Raw genomic sequence first — 16,278 nt, 5'->3', positions numbered from 1 at the left:
CCAACACACATTCATTTTCATTCAAACCCCCAATCAACTCAAGACCTTCGTTCTTCTCGAACATTTTCAACACCATTCTGTTTGCACACCACATCTCCCTACTAACATTCTCCAAACCATATTTTTTAATCCAACATTCCACCCTTACATAAAACCACGGAACAGCAAAACATACCGGTTTCTTTCTATCAATCTCAAATAAACCATATCGTCTTAAAACATTTCCACAAGCATACTTTACCATACAACCAGCCATGCTATCCTTTCCACTCAGAACCACACACCTACTAACATATTTCACAGCCAAAAATCTCTCCACATTTGGAAAACCCTTACCACCAACATTCTTACTCTTAACAACAACATCTCTTTTCAAACGCTCCATACCAGAACTCCAGAAAAAAGAAAACAACACTCTCAAAATTCTCCGAAAAATCCTCTCAGGTGGCGGAAAAACTAACGCCAAATATAACATAATAGGGATCAAAACCGATTTAATAACTAACATTTTTCCTTCCAAAGATAAAGTCCTTAAAGACCAAAACTGAAGTTTTCTACTCACTTTATCAAAAACATTCTCCCAACTTTCCAAGCCTTTCAAATCCACATCAAATTTCACACCCAACACCTCAATTGCACCTTCAGTCACAGGCCATCCACAGGAATCAATCTCCCTATCATTACCAAAAACTTTAACTTTACACTTATTCCAATTAACTCAGAAACCACTTGCCATACAAAAACATTCAACTAAAGTTTTCACCCTCCTCAAACCAGCCTGAGTCTCACATACCACACTCACATCATCCATATACCCAATCACTTTTAAACACCTTCCATTACTATCAGGAACACTCACACCTCTAACTAATTTATCCTTCCTCAAACTAGTTAATAATGGCTCAATGACACATACAAATAACACAGGAGACAAAGGACATCCTTGACGCACTCCAGATTTAACACAAAATTCCTCAGTCAAAAAACCATTAACCTGGACTTGACTCACAATATCACTATACAAACATTTAAACCATCCAATAATCTTACCAGAAAAACCTAAACGTTCTAAAACATTAAACATAAAATCATGCACTACCCTATCATATGCTTTTTCAAAATCCACAATAGCAACAGCAACAGACCTCATCCTCTCCCTCACATACCACAGTACATCACGTAATAACAAACTTTCAGAAATCTGACGCCCAGGAACAGCACACACTTGCTCTTCACCCACAACCTTACCAATCACTCCACACATTCTATTTGCCAACACCTTTGCAATAACCTTATAGTCAACATTCAACAACGTAATCGGCCTCCAATTCTTCAAATCTCTCTTATCACCCTTTTTAAATAACAAAACAATCAAACCTTTCCTCATTGAAACAGGCAAAACATTCATTCTAAAAACAAACTTACAAATATCCAACATATCCACCCCAATCAAATTCCAAAAACAAGTATAAAATTCAACAGGCAAACCATAACAACCAGGTACCTTCCCATTCTTAAAACTCCTAACAACCTCTGCAATCTCATCCAAACTTAGATCCCTTACCAACAAATCATTATCATATTTTTCCAACTTAACCTCAATGTTTTCCAACAACTCATTTTCCAATAAAACATCTCTTGTTTTTTCTTTATACAGCTCACTGTAAAACTCATGAACTTCACGCAAAACACCATCCGTACCATTAACTTCACACTCAACCTTATCAAAAACACTAACAAAACCAGTCTTTCCTTCAAAAGCTTTCTTAAAAAAATATTTACTACAAGACTCATCCTTTTCCATTTTCTCCAATCTTGCCATAAAAACAATTTTCTTTCCTTTTTAATTATCTTTCTTGCTTCAGCAATTTCCTCATGCACATCAATACCACAATTTCTCAATTCATACAAATACAACAACCTCAGATACCATTTATCATACAACTCCCTTTCCATTCTAGCTTTCTCACAGCCTTTCTTAATAAAAAACCTCTTTATTTCCACCTTCAACCATTCCCACCACATAAGCACATTACTAAAATCACATTTTCTTTCAAGCCACCTTTCATACATCCAAACAAACTGACGTTTAAACTCCTCATCTTCTAACAAATCCACATTCAGTTTCGAAACACCCTTACCATACTTGATCTTCAAATCACAATTCACCTTACACATCAAAAGGGCATGATCCGTAAAGGGCATCAGCTTTAAAGAAAAATCATCAACACATAAAAATTTAGATAAAAAACAAAAATCAATTCGAGATTTTATCCCACCACTATCACTAAAGAAAGTAAAACCCTCCCCTGAAAAAGAAACAGACCCGAAGGCATCCTTCAAACCGAAAGATTTAAGCAAATCAAGTAAAAACTTCCCTGAGCTATCCACCCTACAATCACTCCCACCCTCTCTGTCCCCATTCTTAATAATACAATTAAAATCCCCAACCAAAAAAGTTGGCTCTCGACCTGGCAGAAAAAACTTTAAAGTTTCAAAATTAAGCAAACGTTGTACCCTATTTGGAGAAGCATATACATTAAACAAACGAAAAACAGTCCCACAAAAACTAAAACTAACCAAAAGTACCCGACCTGGGACAATATGAACTACATTAAGGATAGAAAAACTAAACCCCTTAAACAAAACTCCCACCCCCCATTCCTATCAGAAGAACAAGACCATACTTTAGGACCATATTCCCAGTCAGCACATTTAGGATGTTCAGAGAGACCACATTCCTGCAAACAAAAAATATTAGCAGAACATACAGATAATAATTTGAAAATTGCAGCTCTCCTTGCTATAGTTGTCATACACCTGACATTAAGGGAAGAAATGGTCAGAAACATCACAAAAATAAATTAAAGAAAAACAAAAAAAGAAATAACATCAGGACTTCTTCTTTCCTTTCTTTTTCTTAGGACTCAAAGGAGATCCTTTAAATCTGCCTCTGTAACGTTCCGACCTCCTAGGCTCCCCCTTGCCAGCCTCATAACCAGTAACTTCAGCAAGTTGGTTCACATCTCTTTTATCTAGATAACCAACAGAAGAGGCATCAGAAAAGTCACCTATACACTGGCTTGAGTCAGAAGGAACGTCTTTAGTAGAGACAGAAGGAAACTCTGAAATTAAAGAGTCAGCATCACTTGTAGTATCTGGATCTGCACCCTTAACTACTGGAAGATTCAAATCAGGACTCTCCCATCCATCAGAATCCGCATCTATTTTTCGCTTGGAGGCAGATTTTTTCCCTTCAGTGTCCATATCCTCCTCAGAACTAGAGGACACAACAGCAGACCAATCAATGTTCTCCCCTTCACCAAGAACAGCATCAGGAGCAGCATCACAAGATGACTCAGTGAAGGAAAAATTCTCTGTCCCAGGAACAGCAACAGTATCATCCACAGAATTGGGCAACAGGGCTTCAAGAACATCTGAAGCAGCTATCACATTAGATGTAGCAAGATCCACTTCCTGAAGATGAGATTGGGCTTCCTCCACCTTCTCAGCCACAGGAACCACCACAGGAGCATCAGACACCTCTCCGACAAGGACCCCAAATGCAGATTTCTTGCACAAAAGAGGTAATATAGAGTTCAATGCCTCATCAGAGACCTCCTCCTCATTCACAGATGGCTCAACTGCAACTGAAGATGTTTTTTTTGCAACATCAGCATAGGAAGGCTTCACTCTATCAAGCCCCTGAAACATCTTCAAAGGACACATCCTGCACAGATGACTTGAAGAACCACACAGGTCACAGGTCCGGCGTTTACTACAGTGGGCAACAAGATGATCCTCCTCACCGCAATTTCGACATCTGGCACCTGGGCAATTTTCAGCAATGTGACCAAACAGGTTGCAACTACGGCAAAAAAGAGGCATGTCATCATAGTATAGGAAACCTCTATTTCCACCAATGGCGAAAGTCTGTGGAGGGTGTTTCTTTCCACCAATACCTAATTCATCAGGCACAAACCGCACCCAGAACCTGCGCTTTCCATTGAAAGTCCCAAACTGATTATTCAGCTTGCTACCTCCTTGAACATCATCAAAGTAGCGACAAAGAAACAGAAGAATTTCCACATCAGTGACCCAAGGGTTGTATATATGTACTGTCACCGGGATTCTTCTCTCCCTCTGCACACAGGCAACAAATTTCATGCCAACCAACTCTGGAGCAGCAGCCATATCAATAGTCCGTTGATAGCAGGTCTGTAAATAATGCTCATCGGTGAAAGCCACATCAAAAATACCTCTTGAAGGGAATGACTGAACACAATGCAAACTTGCTCTTGGCATCTTCAAAACACCCTCCAAAACCACCTGCTGGACATGAGCCAAACCAATCTTCTCTCGAAAGTCCTCAGAGATCAACACCCGAAGTGTATGGGGAACATTTGGCACATTGGTAGCCATATTTGCCCTATTGCCTCTTTAGGCTGGATTTCAGAGCGCCCCCCCAAAAGCAGCATGTGGCTGAAGTCCAAGGACGATGCCACAAGGCCAAGGGGACGGCCCTACTACCCAGTTGCTCTACGCCTAAGGAGTAGCCACCCCCCCAATAGCAGCAGGAGCCCAAACCCCAAAGGGAAAGGACCCCAGGCCGAAGGAGCAGGTCTCCAGGCAGCAAACCAAGACCAAGACCAAGCACAGAAAACTGCACTTGATCCAAGCCAAAGGCCCGAGAAGCAACCTCAGCTGATCATTCGGCCTATTGTGGGCCTCGTCAGTGAGGTGCAGTTGTATCTGTCTAAGGGCATGTGTGCAAGGAGTCCACGTCTGGTTTCCCCTTTTACTCTTAGGGAGACCCATGATTAATTTGCATAAATATCAGAAGAGAGAGAGCCACACTCCTGAGATAGAACAAAAGCTAGAATAACTTCCGTGCCTGTTCATTTTCATTGCAACTCCGGGTGCACGTTCTTGAGACGTCTCTCTATTTTCTTGTTTTTTATACATAAAAACATGAAATTTGACAGCAAATACCAACTATAAGCCCAACAAGTCTGCCCAAATTTCCTATATAGGATTTACCTTAATTAGTTTGTAGGATAGCCTTATGTTTATCCAGGGTATTCTTGATGTCCTCCCCCTGAAGTGTTGTCTTTATCACTTTTAATTGAAGTTTTATCTATGAATTAACCATCATTTCTGTAAAGAAGATTTATTAAATAACCTAAACCTACTACGCTTCAACATGAGATCATGACCCCTTGTTCTGGTGTTGCTATAATCTGATAAGATAAAGCATGATTTAAAGGGAAAATCTAGTTAGAATTAAACTTTCATGATTAAGATAGGACATGCAATTTAAAACAACTTTGCAGTTTACTTTTATCATCAATTTTGCTTTGTTCTCTTGGTATTCTTAGTTGAAAGCTAACCTAGGAGGCTCATATGCTAATTTCTAAGCCTTTGAAGGCTGCCTCTTATCTGAAAGCATTTGACAGTATTTCACAGCTAGAGGGCGTTAGTTCATGTGGGCCATATAGATAGCATTGTGCTCCTGCCCTTGGAATTATTTAAGAGTAATGCACTATTTGCCTGAAATGCAGTCTGTCAAAAGATCTGAGATAAGAAGACCATCTTCAGAAGCTTAGACACAAGGTAATTACAGAGGTAAAACGTGTATTAATATAACCGTGTTGGTTATGTAAAACTGGGGAATGGGTAATAAAGGGATTATCTATCTTTTAAAACAATAAGAATTAATTTTAAACCCCAGTACTAGCATTGTATCGTCTTTCTCAAAAAAATCTATCTGTGCACAAATCAGCTCCCCTCCAGTAAAATGACACAATAAATATTGTCTAAAACAATAATTGTCCAAGTTTAAAAGCGACAATATAGCTATAGAAAAATGGTGCACACTCTGCCCATTCTGGCAACATAAAAGATGCATTGAGATGTTTTAGTAGTGGTGTAGATGGAAACGGATAACAATAGTTCCTATAAACGACACTTTTAAAGGGATAGGGGCCTATCTATCAAGCTCCGAAAGGAGCTTGACGGCCCGTGTCTGAAGACTCGCCAGAAACAGCAGTTATGAAGCAGCGGTCACAAAGACCTCTGCTCCATAACACTGGCCGCTTGCTCTGAGCAGGCGGACAGGAATCGCAACAATTCAACCCGATCGAGTACGATTGGGTTGATTGACACCCCCTGCTGGCGGCCGATTGGCCGCGAGTCTGCAGGGGCGACATTGCACCAGCAGCTCTTGTGAGCTGCTGGTGCAATGTTAAATGCGGAGAGCAAATTCAGCGATGTCTTGCGGACCTGATCCGCACTGTCGGATCAGGTCCACAAGACATTTCTTAAATATGCCTCAGAGTCAAAATGAAACTTCCATGATTCAGATAGAGCAGCAATTGTAAGCAACTTTCTAATTTACTTCTATTATCAAATTTGCTTTGTTTGAGATTCTGTGTTTTAGAGATACCTAGGTAGACATCTAGAGCACTACATGGTAGGAAATAGTGCCGCGATCTAGTGCTCTTGCAAATGGATAACTTTCTTGCAAAACTGCTGCCATATAGTGCTCAAGAATTGGACCGGCTCCTAAGCATTACATCCCTGTTTTTTTAACAAAGGATACCAAGAGGAAGAAGAAAAAATGATAAAAATAAATTAGAAAGTTGTTTAAATTGCACTCTCTATCATTAAAGAAACAATTTGGGTTTTATATCCCTTTAATACACTTTCCAATTTTCTTCCATTATCAGATTTCGCACAGTCTTTTTATATTTACAGTTTTTGAGGCACCAGCACTTAATGAGAATGTGCACAAGCTCACAAGGTCTACGCATACTAGTCTGTTATTGGGTGATGTCTGTCACATGATGCAGGGGGCTGGCAAATAGGAGAAGAAAATGTACGGCCTATTTAAAATTGAAAGTAAGTGTCTTTTTATTTTGCACTTGTTAATTATGCTCTTCTATTCTATTTAGTGGGCCTTTAACACACAAAAACAAAATGTATGCTTACCTGATAAATGTCTTTCTTTCTGGATATGGAGAGTCCATAACGTAATTCAATTACTAGTGGGAATATCACTCCTGGCCAGCAGGAGGAGGCAAAGAGCACCACAGCAAAGCTGTTAAAGGGACAGTCTACACAAGAATTGTTATTGTTTTAAAAGATAGATAATCCCTTTATTACCCATTCCCCAGTTTTGCATAACCAACACAGTTATAATAATATACTTTTAACCTCTGTGATTATCTTGTATCTAAGCCTCTGCAAACTTCCCCTTTTTTCAGTTTTTTTTACAGACTTGCAGTCTAGCCAATCAGTGCCTGCTCCCAGATAACTTCTCGTGCACGAGCACAGTGTTATCTATATGAAAAACGTGAACTAACACCCTCTAGTGGTGAAAAACTGTTAAAATGCAATCGGAAAGAGGGGGGCTTCAAGGTCTAAGAAATTAGCATATGAACCTCCTATGTTCAACCAAGAATACCAAGAGAACAAAGCAAAATTGGTGATAAAAGTAAATTGGAAAATTTTTAAAATTACATGCTCTATCTGAATCATGAAAGTTTATTTTGGCCTAGACTGTCCCTTTAAGTGTCAATCCCCTACCCATAATCCTCAGTCATTTGACCAAAGGGAAATGGAAAAGGAATAACACAAAGGTGTAGAGGTGCCTGAGGTTTAGTAAAAAATAACTGTCTTAATAAAGCATACATTTTGTTTTCTTTCCTAAGATATGGAGAGTCCACAACGTCATTCAATTACTAGTGGGAACCAATACCCAAGCTAGAGGACACAGAATGAACAGGGAGGTAGAACAAGACAGACATTACTAAACAGAAGGCACTACCGCTTGAAGAACCTTCTCCCAAAAGAGGCCTCAGCCGAGGCAAAAGTATCAAATTTGGAAAATTTGGAAAAAGTATGCAGAGAAGACCAAGTTGTAACCTTGCAAATCTGTTCCACAGAAGCTTAATTTTTGAAAGCCCAAGAAGAGGAGACAGCCCTAGTGGAATGAGCTGTAATTCTCTCAGGAGGCTGCTGTCCAGCAGTCTCATAAGCAAAACGAATCATACTTCTCAACCAGAGGGAAAGAGAAGTAGAAGTAGCCTTCTAACCCTTACACTTTCCTGAGAAACAAACAAACAGGGCAGAAGACTGGCAAAAATCCTTAATCGCCTGTATGTAGAATTTTAGAGCATGCACAACATCCAATTTGTACAACAGACGTTCTTTATGATAAGAGGGATTGGGACAGAGAGAAGGAACATTAATTTCCTGATAAATATTTCTATCCGAAACCAATTTAGGAAGAAACCCCAATTTAGTACGAAGAACCGCCTTATCCGCATGAAAGATAAGGTAAGGCAAATAATACTGCAAAGTTCCGAAACTCTCCGAGCAGAAGAGATAGCAATAAGAAACAAAACCTTCCAAGATAACAACGTAATATCTATGGAATGCATTGTCTTAAACGGAGCCTGCTGCAAAGCTTTAAGAACAAGATTAAGGCTCCAAGGAGGAGCAACAGGCCTGATTCTGACCAGGGCCTGACAAAAAGATTGAACGTCTTGCACATCCACCAGACGCTTGTGAAACAAAATAGATAATGCAGAAATCTGACCTTTCAGAGAACTGACTGACAACCCTTTCTCCAAACCTTCCTGGAGAAAAGACAAAATTCTAGGAATCCTGACCCTACTCCAAGAGAAGCCCTTTGATTCACACCAATAAAGGTATTTACGCCATACCTTATGGTAAATTTCGAGTAACAGGCTTGTGAGCCTGGATCATGGTCTCAATGACCGACTCAGAAAATCCACACTTAGACAGTACTAAGCATTCAATCTACAAGCAGTCAGCTTCAGAGAAACGAGATTTGGATGGAGGAATGGACCCTAAGTTAGAAGGTCCTTCCTCAGAGGCAACCTCCAAGGTGGCAGAGATGACATCTTCACTAGGTCTGCATACCAGATCCTGCAAAGCCATGCAGGAGCTATTAGAATTACTGACACTCTCTCCTGTTTGATACGAGCAATGACTCGTGAAAGGAGTGCAAATGGAGGAAACAGGTATGCTAGACCGAAATCCCAATGAACCCCCAGAGCATCAATTAGGATGGCCTGCGGATCTCTTGACCTTGAACCGTACTTTGGAAGTTTGGCATTCTGCCGAGATGCCATCAGATCCAACCCCGGTACCCCCCATTTGAGGGTTAACCTGGAGGACACCTCCGGATGGCGAGCCCACTCCCCTGGATGAAATGTCTGTCTGCTCAGGAAATCCGCTTCCCAGTTGTCCACTCCTGGAATGTGGATGGCAGACAGACAACAATTGTTAGCTTCCGCCCACTGAATAATCCGTGCCACCTCCTTCATGGCTAAGGAACTCTGAGTTCCTCCCTGGTGGTTTATGTAAGCCACTGAGGTTATATTGTCCGACTGGAACCTGATAAACCGGGCTAAGGACAACTGAGACCAAGCCATCAGAGCATTGAAAATCGCTCTCAACTCCAAGATGTTTATGGGGAGAGCAGACTCCTCCCGAGTCCATAGTCCCTGCACCTTTAACAAGTCCCAGACTGCTCCCCAGCCTAGCAGGCTGGCATCCGTGGTCACAATCGCCCATGAAGGTCTCCGGAAGCATGTGCCCTGAGACAGATGCTCCTGAGAAAGCCATTATGGGATTGAGTCTCTTGTCGACTGGTCTAGATCTATCCTCTGAGACAGATCTGAATGGTCTCCGTTCCATTGCCTGAGCATGCATAACTGCAGAGCTCAGGCACACATGCTGCCAGCTTCAACAAAAAGTTGGGAAGTTTCCCAACTTTTTGTTGAAGCTGGCAGCGTGTGTGAAAAACAAAGATCAAAACATGATGATCCGTGAGCCGGCTTTTCTTTGGATCGATCTACAGAGTGTGGTGGTTTTATTTGAAAATATTTGGAAAGTTTATACCCTTTGGACTCAGAGAACAGTTTTTTCCATCTGCCACTACAGACATCATGGACAGTTCATTCTTACTGAGGGAGAGGTATCACTCTGGGGCACCAGTGTATATGTTTATAGCTGTGGGACCCCATTTGCTCTTTTGATGATGTTTTTACATATCTTATACGTTTGAGCTTTTAAAGTGTGAGTTTGATTTTGTGTGCTTTAATAGATTTCAACAAAGCTTTTTAACTATTACAATCAGAGGAGTCTGCACTTTTCTGTTTGTTCTCTTTTTGTCTAGCTACGTTCCAGCATCCAGTGCTAAGTTTCAAGACAAGCAGCGACTCCAATAAGGGATACTCCTAGCTTCTGAGCAAACTGTATTCAAACCATATCCTTTTTTTTTTACTTTAATTATAATTTACTTTAATTGAGAGTTTTTTTGTGTTCTTACTATCTAAATGTAAAATTTTCCTCTTGCGTTTTCCCAGCATAGGAAAAGCAGGTAATGCTGCAGATACCGCAGAAGATACATGTGCAGCAATTTCTGCAGGCAAATAAACTCCTCCAGGAGGCTGAGAGGAACTGCAGGGCACTGTATGTGATGCCATAGAGGCTTTGGACGTTTGAGGAGAAAGCTGTGGCATAGCCTGAACAGCATCATCCTGAGAGACATTAGGCCCAGAAACAACATAATTTATGTAAGAACTTGAGCTCCATGAGCTAGTGACGTATGGGATATACATTCCTACCAGGAGGGGCAAAGTTTCCCAAACCTCAAAATGCCTATAAATACACCCCTCACCACACCCACAATTCAGTTTAACGAATAGCCAAGAAGTGGGGTGATAAGAAAGGAGCGAAAGCATCAAAATATGGAATTGGAATAATTGTGCTTTATACAAAAAAAAACATAACCACCACAAAAGGGGTGGGCCTCATGGACTCTTGCTAATATGAAAGAAATTAATTTATCAGGTAAGTTCTTACATAAATTATGTTTTCTTTCTTGTAATTAGCAAGAGTCCATGAGCTAGTGACGTATGGGATAGTAAATACCCAAGATGTGGAACTTCCACGCAAGAATCACTAGAGAGGGAGGGATAAAATAAAGACAGCCAATTCCGCTGAAAAATAATCCACAACTCAAAACAAAAGTTTTAATCTTAATAATGAGAAAAACTGAAATTATAAGCAGAAGAATCAAAACTGAAACAGCTGCCTGAAGTACTTTTCTACCAAAAACTGCTTCAGAAGAAGAGAAAACATCAAAATGGTAGAATTTGGTAAAAGTATGCAAAGAAGACCAAGTTGCTGCTTTGCAAATCTGATCAACAGAAGCTTCATTCCTAAACGCCCAGGAAGTAGAAACTGACCTAGTAGAATGGGCCGTAATCCTTTGAGGCGGAGATTTACCCGACTCTACATAAGCATGATGAATCAAAGACTTTAACCAAGACGCCAAAGAAATGGCAGAGGCCTTCTGACCTTTCCTGGAACCAGAAAAGATAACAAAAAGACTAGAAGTCTTTCTAAAATCCTTAGTAGCTTCAACATAATATTTTAAAGCTCTTACTACATCCAAAGAATGTAAAGATCTCTCCTTTGAATTCTTAGGATTAGGGCACAATGAAGGGACAACAATTTCTCTACTGATGTTGTTAGAATTCACAACCTTAGGCAAAAATTTAAATGAAGTCCGCAACACCGCCTTATCCTGATGAAAAATCAGAAAAGGAGACTCACAAGAAAGAGCAGATAATTCAGAAACTCTTCTAGCAGAAGAGATGGCCAAAAGGAACAGAACTTTCCAAGAAAGTAATTTAATATCCAGAGAATGCATAGGTTCAAATGGAGGAGCTTGTAAAGCCCTCAGAACCAAATTAAGACTCCAAGGAGGAGAGATTGACTTAATAACAGGTTTGATACGAACCAAAGCCTGTACAAAACAACGAATATCAGGAAGATTAGCAATCTTTCTGTGAAAAAGAACAGAAAGAGCAGAGATTTATCCTTTCAAGGAACTTGCAGACAAACCTTTATCCAAACCATCCTGAAGAAACTGTAAAATTCTAGGAATTCTAAAAGAATGCCAGGAAAATTTATGAGAAGAACACCAAGAAATGTAAGTCTTCCAGACTCGATAATAAATCTTCCTAGACACAGATTTATGAGCCTGTAACATAGTATTAATCACTGAGTCAGAGAAACCTCTATGGCTAAGAATCAAGCGTTCAATTTCCATACCTTCAAATTTAATGATTTGAGATCCTGATGGAAAAAAGGGCCTTGAGATAGAAGGTCTGGTCTTAACGGAAGAGTCCAAGGTTGGCAACTGGCCATCCGAATGAGATCCACATACCAAAACCTGTGAGGCCATGCTGGAGCCACCAGCAGTACAAACGAACGTTCCATTAGAATTTTGGAAATCACTTTTGGAAAAAGAACTAGAGGCGGAAAGATATAGGCAGGATGATAATTCCAAGGAAGCGACAACGCGTCCACTGCCTCCGCCTGAGGATCCCTGGATCTGGACAGATACCTGGGAAGTTTCTTGTTTAGATGAGAGGCCATCAGATCTATTTCTGGAAGTCCCCAGATTTGAACAATCTGAAGAAATACCTCTGGGTGAAGAGACCATTCGCCCGGATGTAACGTCTGACGACTGAGATAATCCGCTTCCCAATTGTCTACACCTGAGATGTAAACCGCAGAGATTAGACAGGAGCTGGATTCCGCCCATAGAAGTATCCAAGATACTTCTTTCATAGCCTGAGGACTGTGAGTCCCACCTTGATAATTGACATATGCCACGGTTGTGACATTGTCTGTCTGAAAACAAATAAACAATTCTCTCTTGAGAAGAGGCCAGAACTGAAGAGCTCTGAAAATCGCACAGAGTTACAAAATGTTGATTGGTAATCTCGCCTCCTGAGATTCGCAAACCCCCTGCGCTGTCAGAGACCCCCATACAGCACCCCAACCTGACAGACTCGCATCTGTTGAGATCACAGTCCAGGTTGGACGAACAAAAGAAGCCCCTTGGACTAAACGATGGTGATCTATCCACCACGTCAGAGAGTGTCGTACATTGGGATTTAAGGATATTAATTGTGATATCTTTGTATAATCCCTGCACCACTGGTTCAGCATACAAAGCTGAAGAGGTCGCATGTGAAAACGAGCAAAGGGGATCGCGTCCGATGCAGCAGTCATAAGACCTAGAATTTCCATGCATAAAGCTACCGAAGGGAATGATTGAGACTGAAGGTTTCGACAGGCTGAAACCAACTTCAGACGTCTCTTTTCTGTTAGAGACAAGGTCATGGACACTGAATCTATTTGAAAACCCAAAAAGGTTACCTTTGTCTGAGGAATCAATGAACTCTTTGGTAAATTGATCCTCCAACCATGTCTTTGAAGAAACGACACAAGTTGATTCGTATGAGATTCTGCAGAATGTGAAGACTGAGCAAGTACCAAGATATCGTCCAAATAAAGAAATACCGCAATACCCTGTTCTCTGATTACAGAGAGAAGGGCACTGAGAACTTTTGAAAAGATCCTTGGAGCAGTTGCTAGGCCAAACGGAAGGGCCACAAACTGGTAATGCTTGTCTTGAAAAGAGAATCTCAGAAACTGAAAGTGATCTGGATGAATTGGAATATGAAGGTATGCATCCTGTAAATCTATTGTGGACATATAATGCCCTTGCTGAACCAAAGGCAGAATAGTCCTTATAGTTACCATTTTGAATGTCGGTATCCTTACATAGCGATTCAATATTTTTAGATCCAGAACTGGTCTGAAGGAATTCTCCTTCTTTGGTACAATGAATAGATTTGAGTAAAACCCCAGACCCTGTTCCAGAACTGGAACTGGCACAATTACCCCAGCCAACTCTAGATCTGAAACACATTTCAGAAACGCTTGAGCCTTCACTGGGTTTATTGGAATGCGAGAGAGAAAAAATCTTCTTGCAGGTGGCCTTACCTTGAAACCTATTCTGTACCCTTGTGAAACAATGTTCTGAATCCAAAGACTGTGAATAGAATTGATCCAAATATCTTTGAAAAATCGTAGCCTGCCCCCTACCAGCTGTGCTGGAATGAGGGCTGCACCTTCATGTGGACTTGGGAGCTGGCTTTGACTTTCTAAAAGGCTTGGATTTATTCCAGACAGGAGAAGGCTTCCAAACGGAAACCGTTCCCTTAGGGGAAGGGTTAGGCTTTTGTTCCTTATTTTGACGAAAGGAACGAAAACGATTAGCAGCCCTGTATTTACCTTTAGATTTTTTGTCCTGAGGCAAAAAGGATCCTTTCCCCCCAGTAACAGTTGAAATAATAGAATCCAACTGAGAACCAAACAATTTATTACCTTGGAAAGAAAGAGAAAGCAAAGTTGACTTAGAAGTCATATCTGCATTCCAAGTTTTAAGCCATAAAGCTCTTCTAGCTAAAATAGCTAAAGACATATACCTGACATCAATTCTAATGATATCAAAGATGGCATCACAAATAAAGTTTTTAGCATGTTGAAGAAGTTTAACAATGCTATGAGTATTATGGTCTGACACTTGTTGCGCTAAAGCCTCCAACCAGAAAGTGGAGGCAGCAGCAACATCAGCCAAAGAAATAGCAGGTCTAAGAAGATTACCTGAACATAAATAAGCTCTCCTTAGAAAGGATTCAAGTTTCCTATCTAAAGGATCCTTAAATGAAGTACTATCTGCCGTAGGAATAGTAGTACGTTTAGCAAGAGTAGAGATAGCCCCATCAACCTTAGGGATTTTGTCCCAAAACTCTAATCTATCAGATGGCACAGGGTACAGTTTCTTAAACCTTTGAGAAGGAGTAAATGAAGTACCCAGATTATTCCATTCCCTAGAAATTACTTCAGAAATAGCATCAGGGACAGGAAAAAACTTCTGGAATAACTATATGAGGTTTGAAAACCGAATTTAAACGCTTAGTAGATTTAGTATCAAGAGGACTAGACTCCTCCATCTCTAATGCGATTAACACTTCTTTAAGTAAAGAACGAATAAATTCCATCTTAAATAAATATGAAGATTTATCAGTGTCAATATCTGAGATAGAATCTTCTGACCCAGATAGATCCTCATCAGAAACAGACAAGTCAGAATGATGACGGTCACTTAAAAATTCATCTGAAATATGAGAAGTTTTAAAAGACCTTTTACGTTTACTGGAAGGAGGAATAACAGACAGAGCCTTCCTAAAAGATTTAGAAACAAATTCTTTTACATTAACAGGAACATCCTGAGCATTAGATGTTGAAGGAACAACAACAGGTAATGGATTATTACTAATGGAAATACTATCTGCATTAGCAAGCTTATCATGACATTCATCACAAACTACAGCCGGAGGAACAGTTACCACAAGTTTACAACAAATGCACTTAACTTTGGTAGAACCAGCATCAGGCAGCGTCTTTCCAGAAGTAGATTCTGATCCAGGGTCCAGTTGATACATCTTGCAATATGTAATAGAAAAAACAACATATAAAGCAAAATTATCAAATTCCTTAAATGACAGTTTCAGGAATGGGAAAAAATGCCAATGAACAAGCCTCTAGCAAGCAGAAGCAATGAAAAAATGAGACTGAAATAATGTGAAAAAAAGGTGGAGACAAGAATGACGCCCACATTTTTTGGCGCCAAAAATGACGCCCACATTATTGGCGCTAAGTACAACGCCTATATTTTTTGGCGCCAAGTAAGACGCCACATCCGGTGACGCCGACAAAAATGACGCCCACATTTTTGGCGCAAAAAAACGTCTGAACACAAAAAAAACGTCAAAAAAATTACGCAACCACGAACAACTTCCGGCGTCAACTAGGGCGCCGGAAATGACAAAATTTTTGCGCCAAAAAAGTCTGCGCCAAAAATGACGCAATAAATTGAAGCATTTTCAGCCTCTGCGAGCCTAACAGCCCACAGGGAAAAAAGTCAATTAAAAAAAATAAAATTTTAAGGTAAGAAAAAAATAATCCTTCATATGCATTATCCCAATAATGAAACTGTCTGAAATAAGGAATACTGATTACCCTGAATCATGGCAAATATAAGTTTAAACACATATATTTAGAACTTTAAAAATAAAGTGCCCAACCATAGCTTAGAGTGTCAAATAAAATAAGACTTACTTACCCCAAGACACTCATCTACATATAGTAGAAAGCCAAACCAGTACTGAAACGAGAATCAGTAGAGGTAATGGTATATAAGAGTATATCGTCGATCTGAAAAGGGAGGTAGGAGAAGAAATCTCTACGACCGATAACAGAGAACCTATGAAATAGATCCCGTAGAAGGAGATCATTGAATTCAAATAGGCAATA

This window comes from Bombina bombina, chromosome 7 (genome assembly GCF_027579735.1).
Source record: "Bombina bombina isolate aBomBom1 chromosome 7, aBomBom1.pri, whole genome shotgun sequence".
NCBI classification, from domain to species: Eukaryota; Metazoa; Chordata; class Amphibia; order Anura; family Bombinatoridae; genus Bombina; species Bombina bombina.
The sequence above is the reverse complement of the archived record's forward strand: the minus strand, read 5'-3'. Positions refer to the sequence as shown.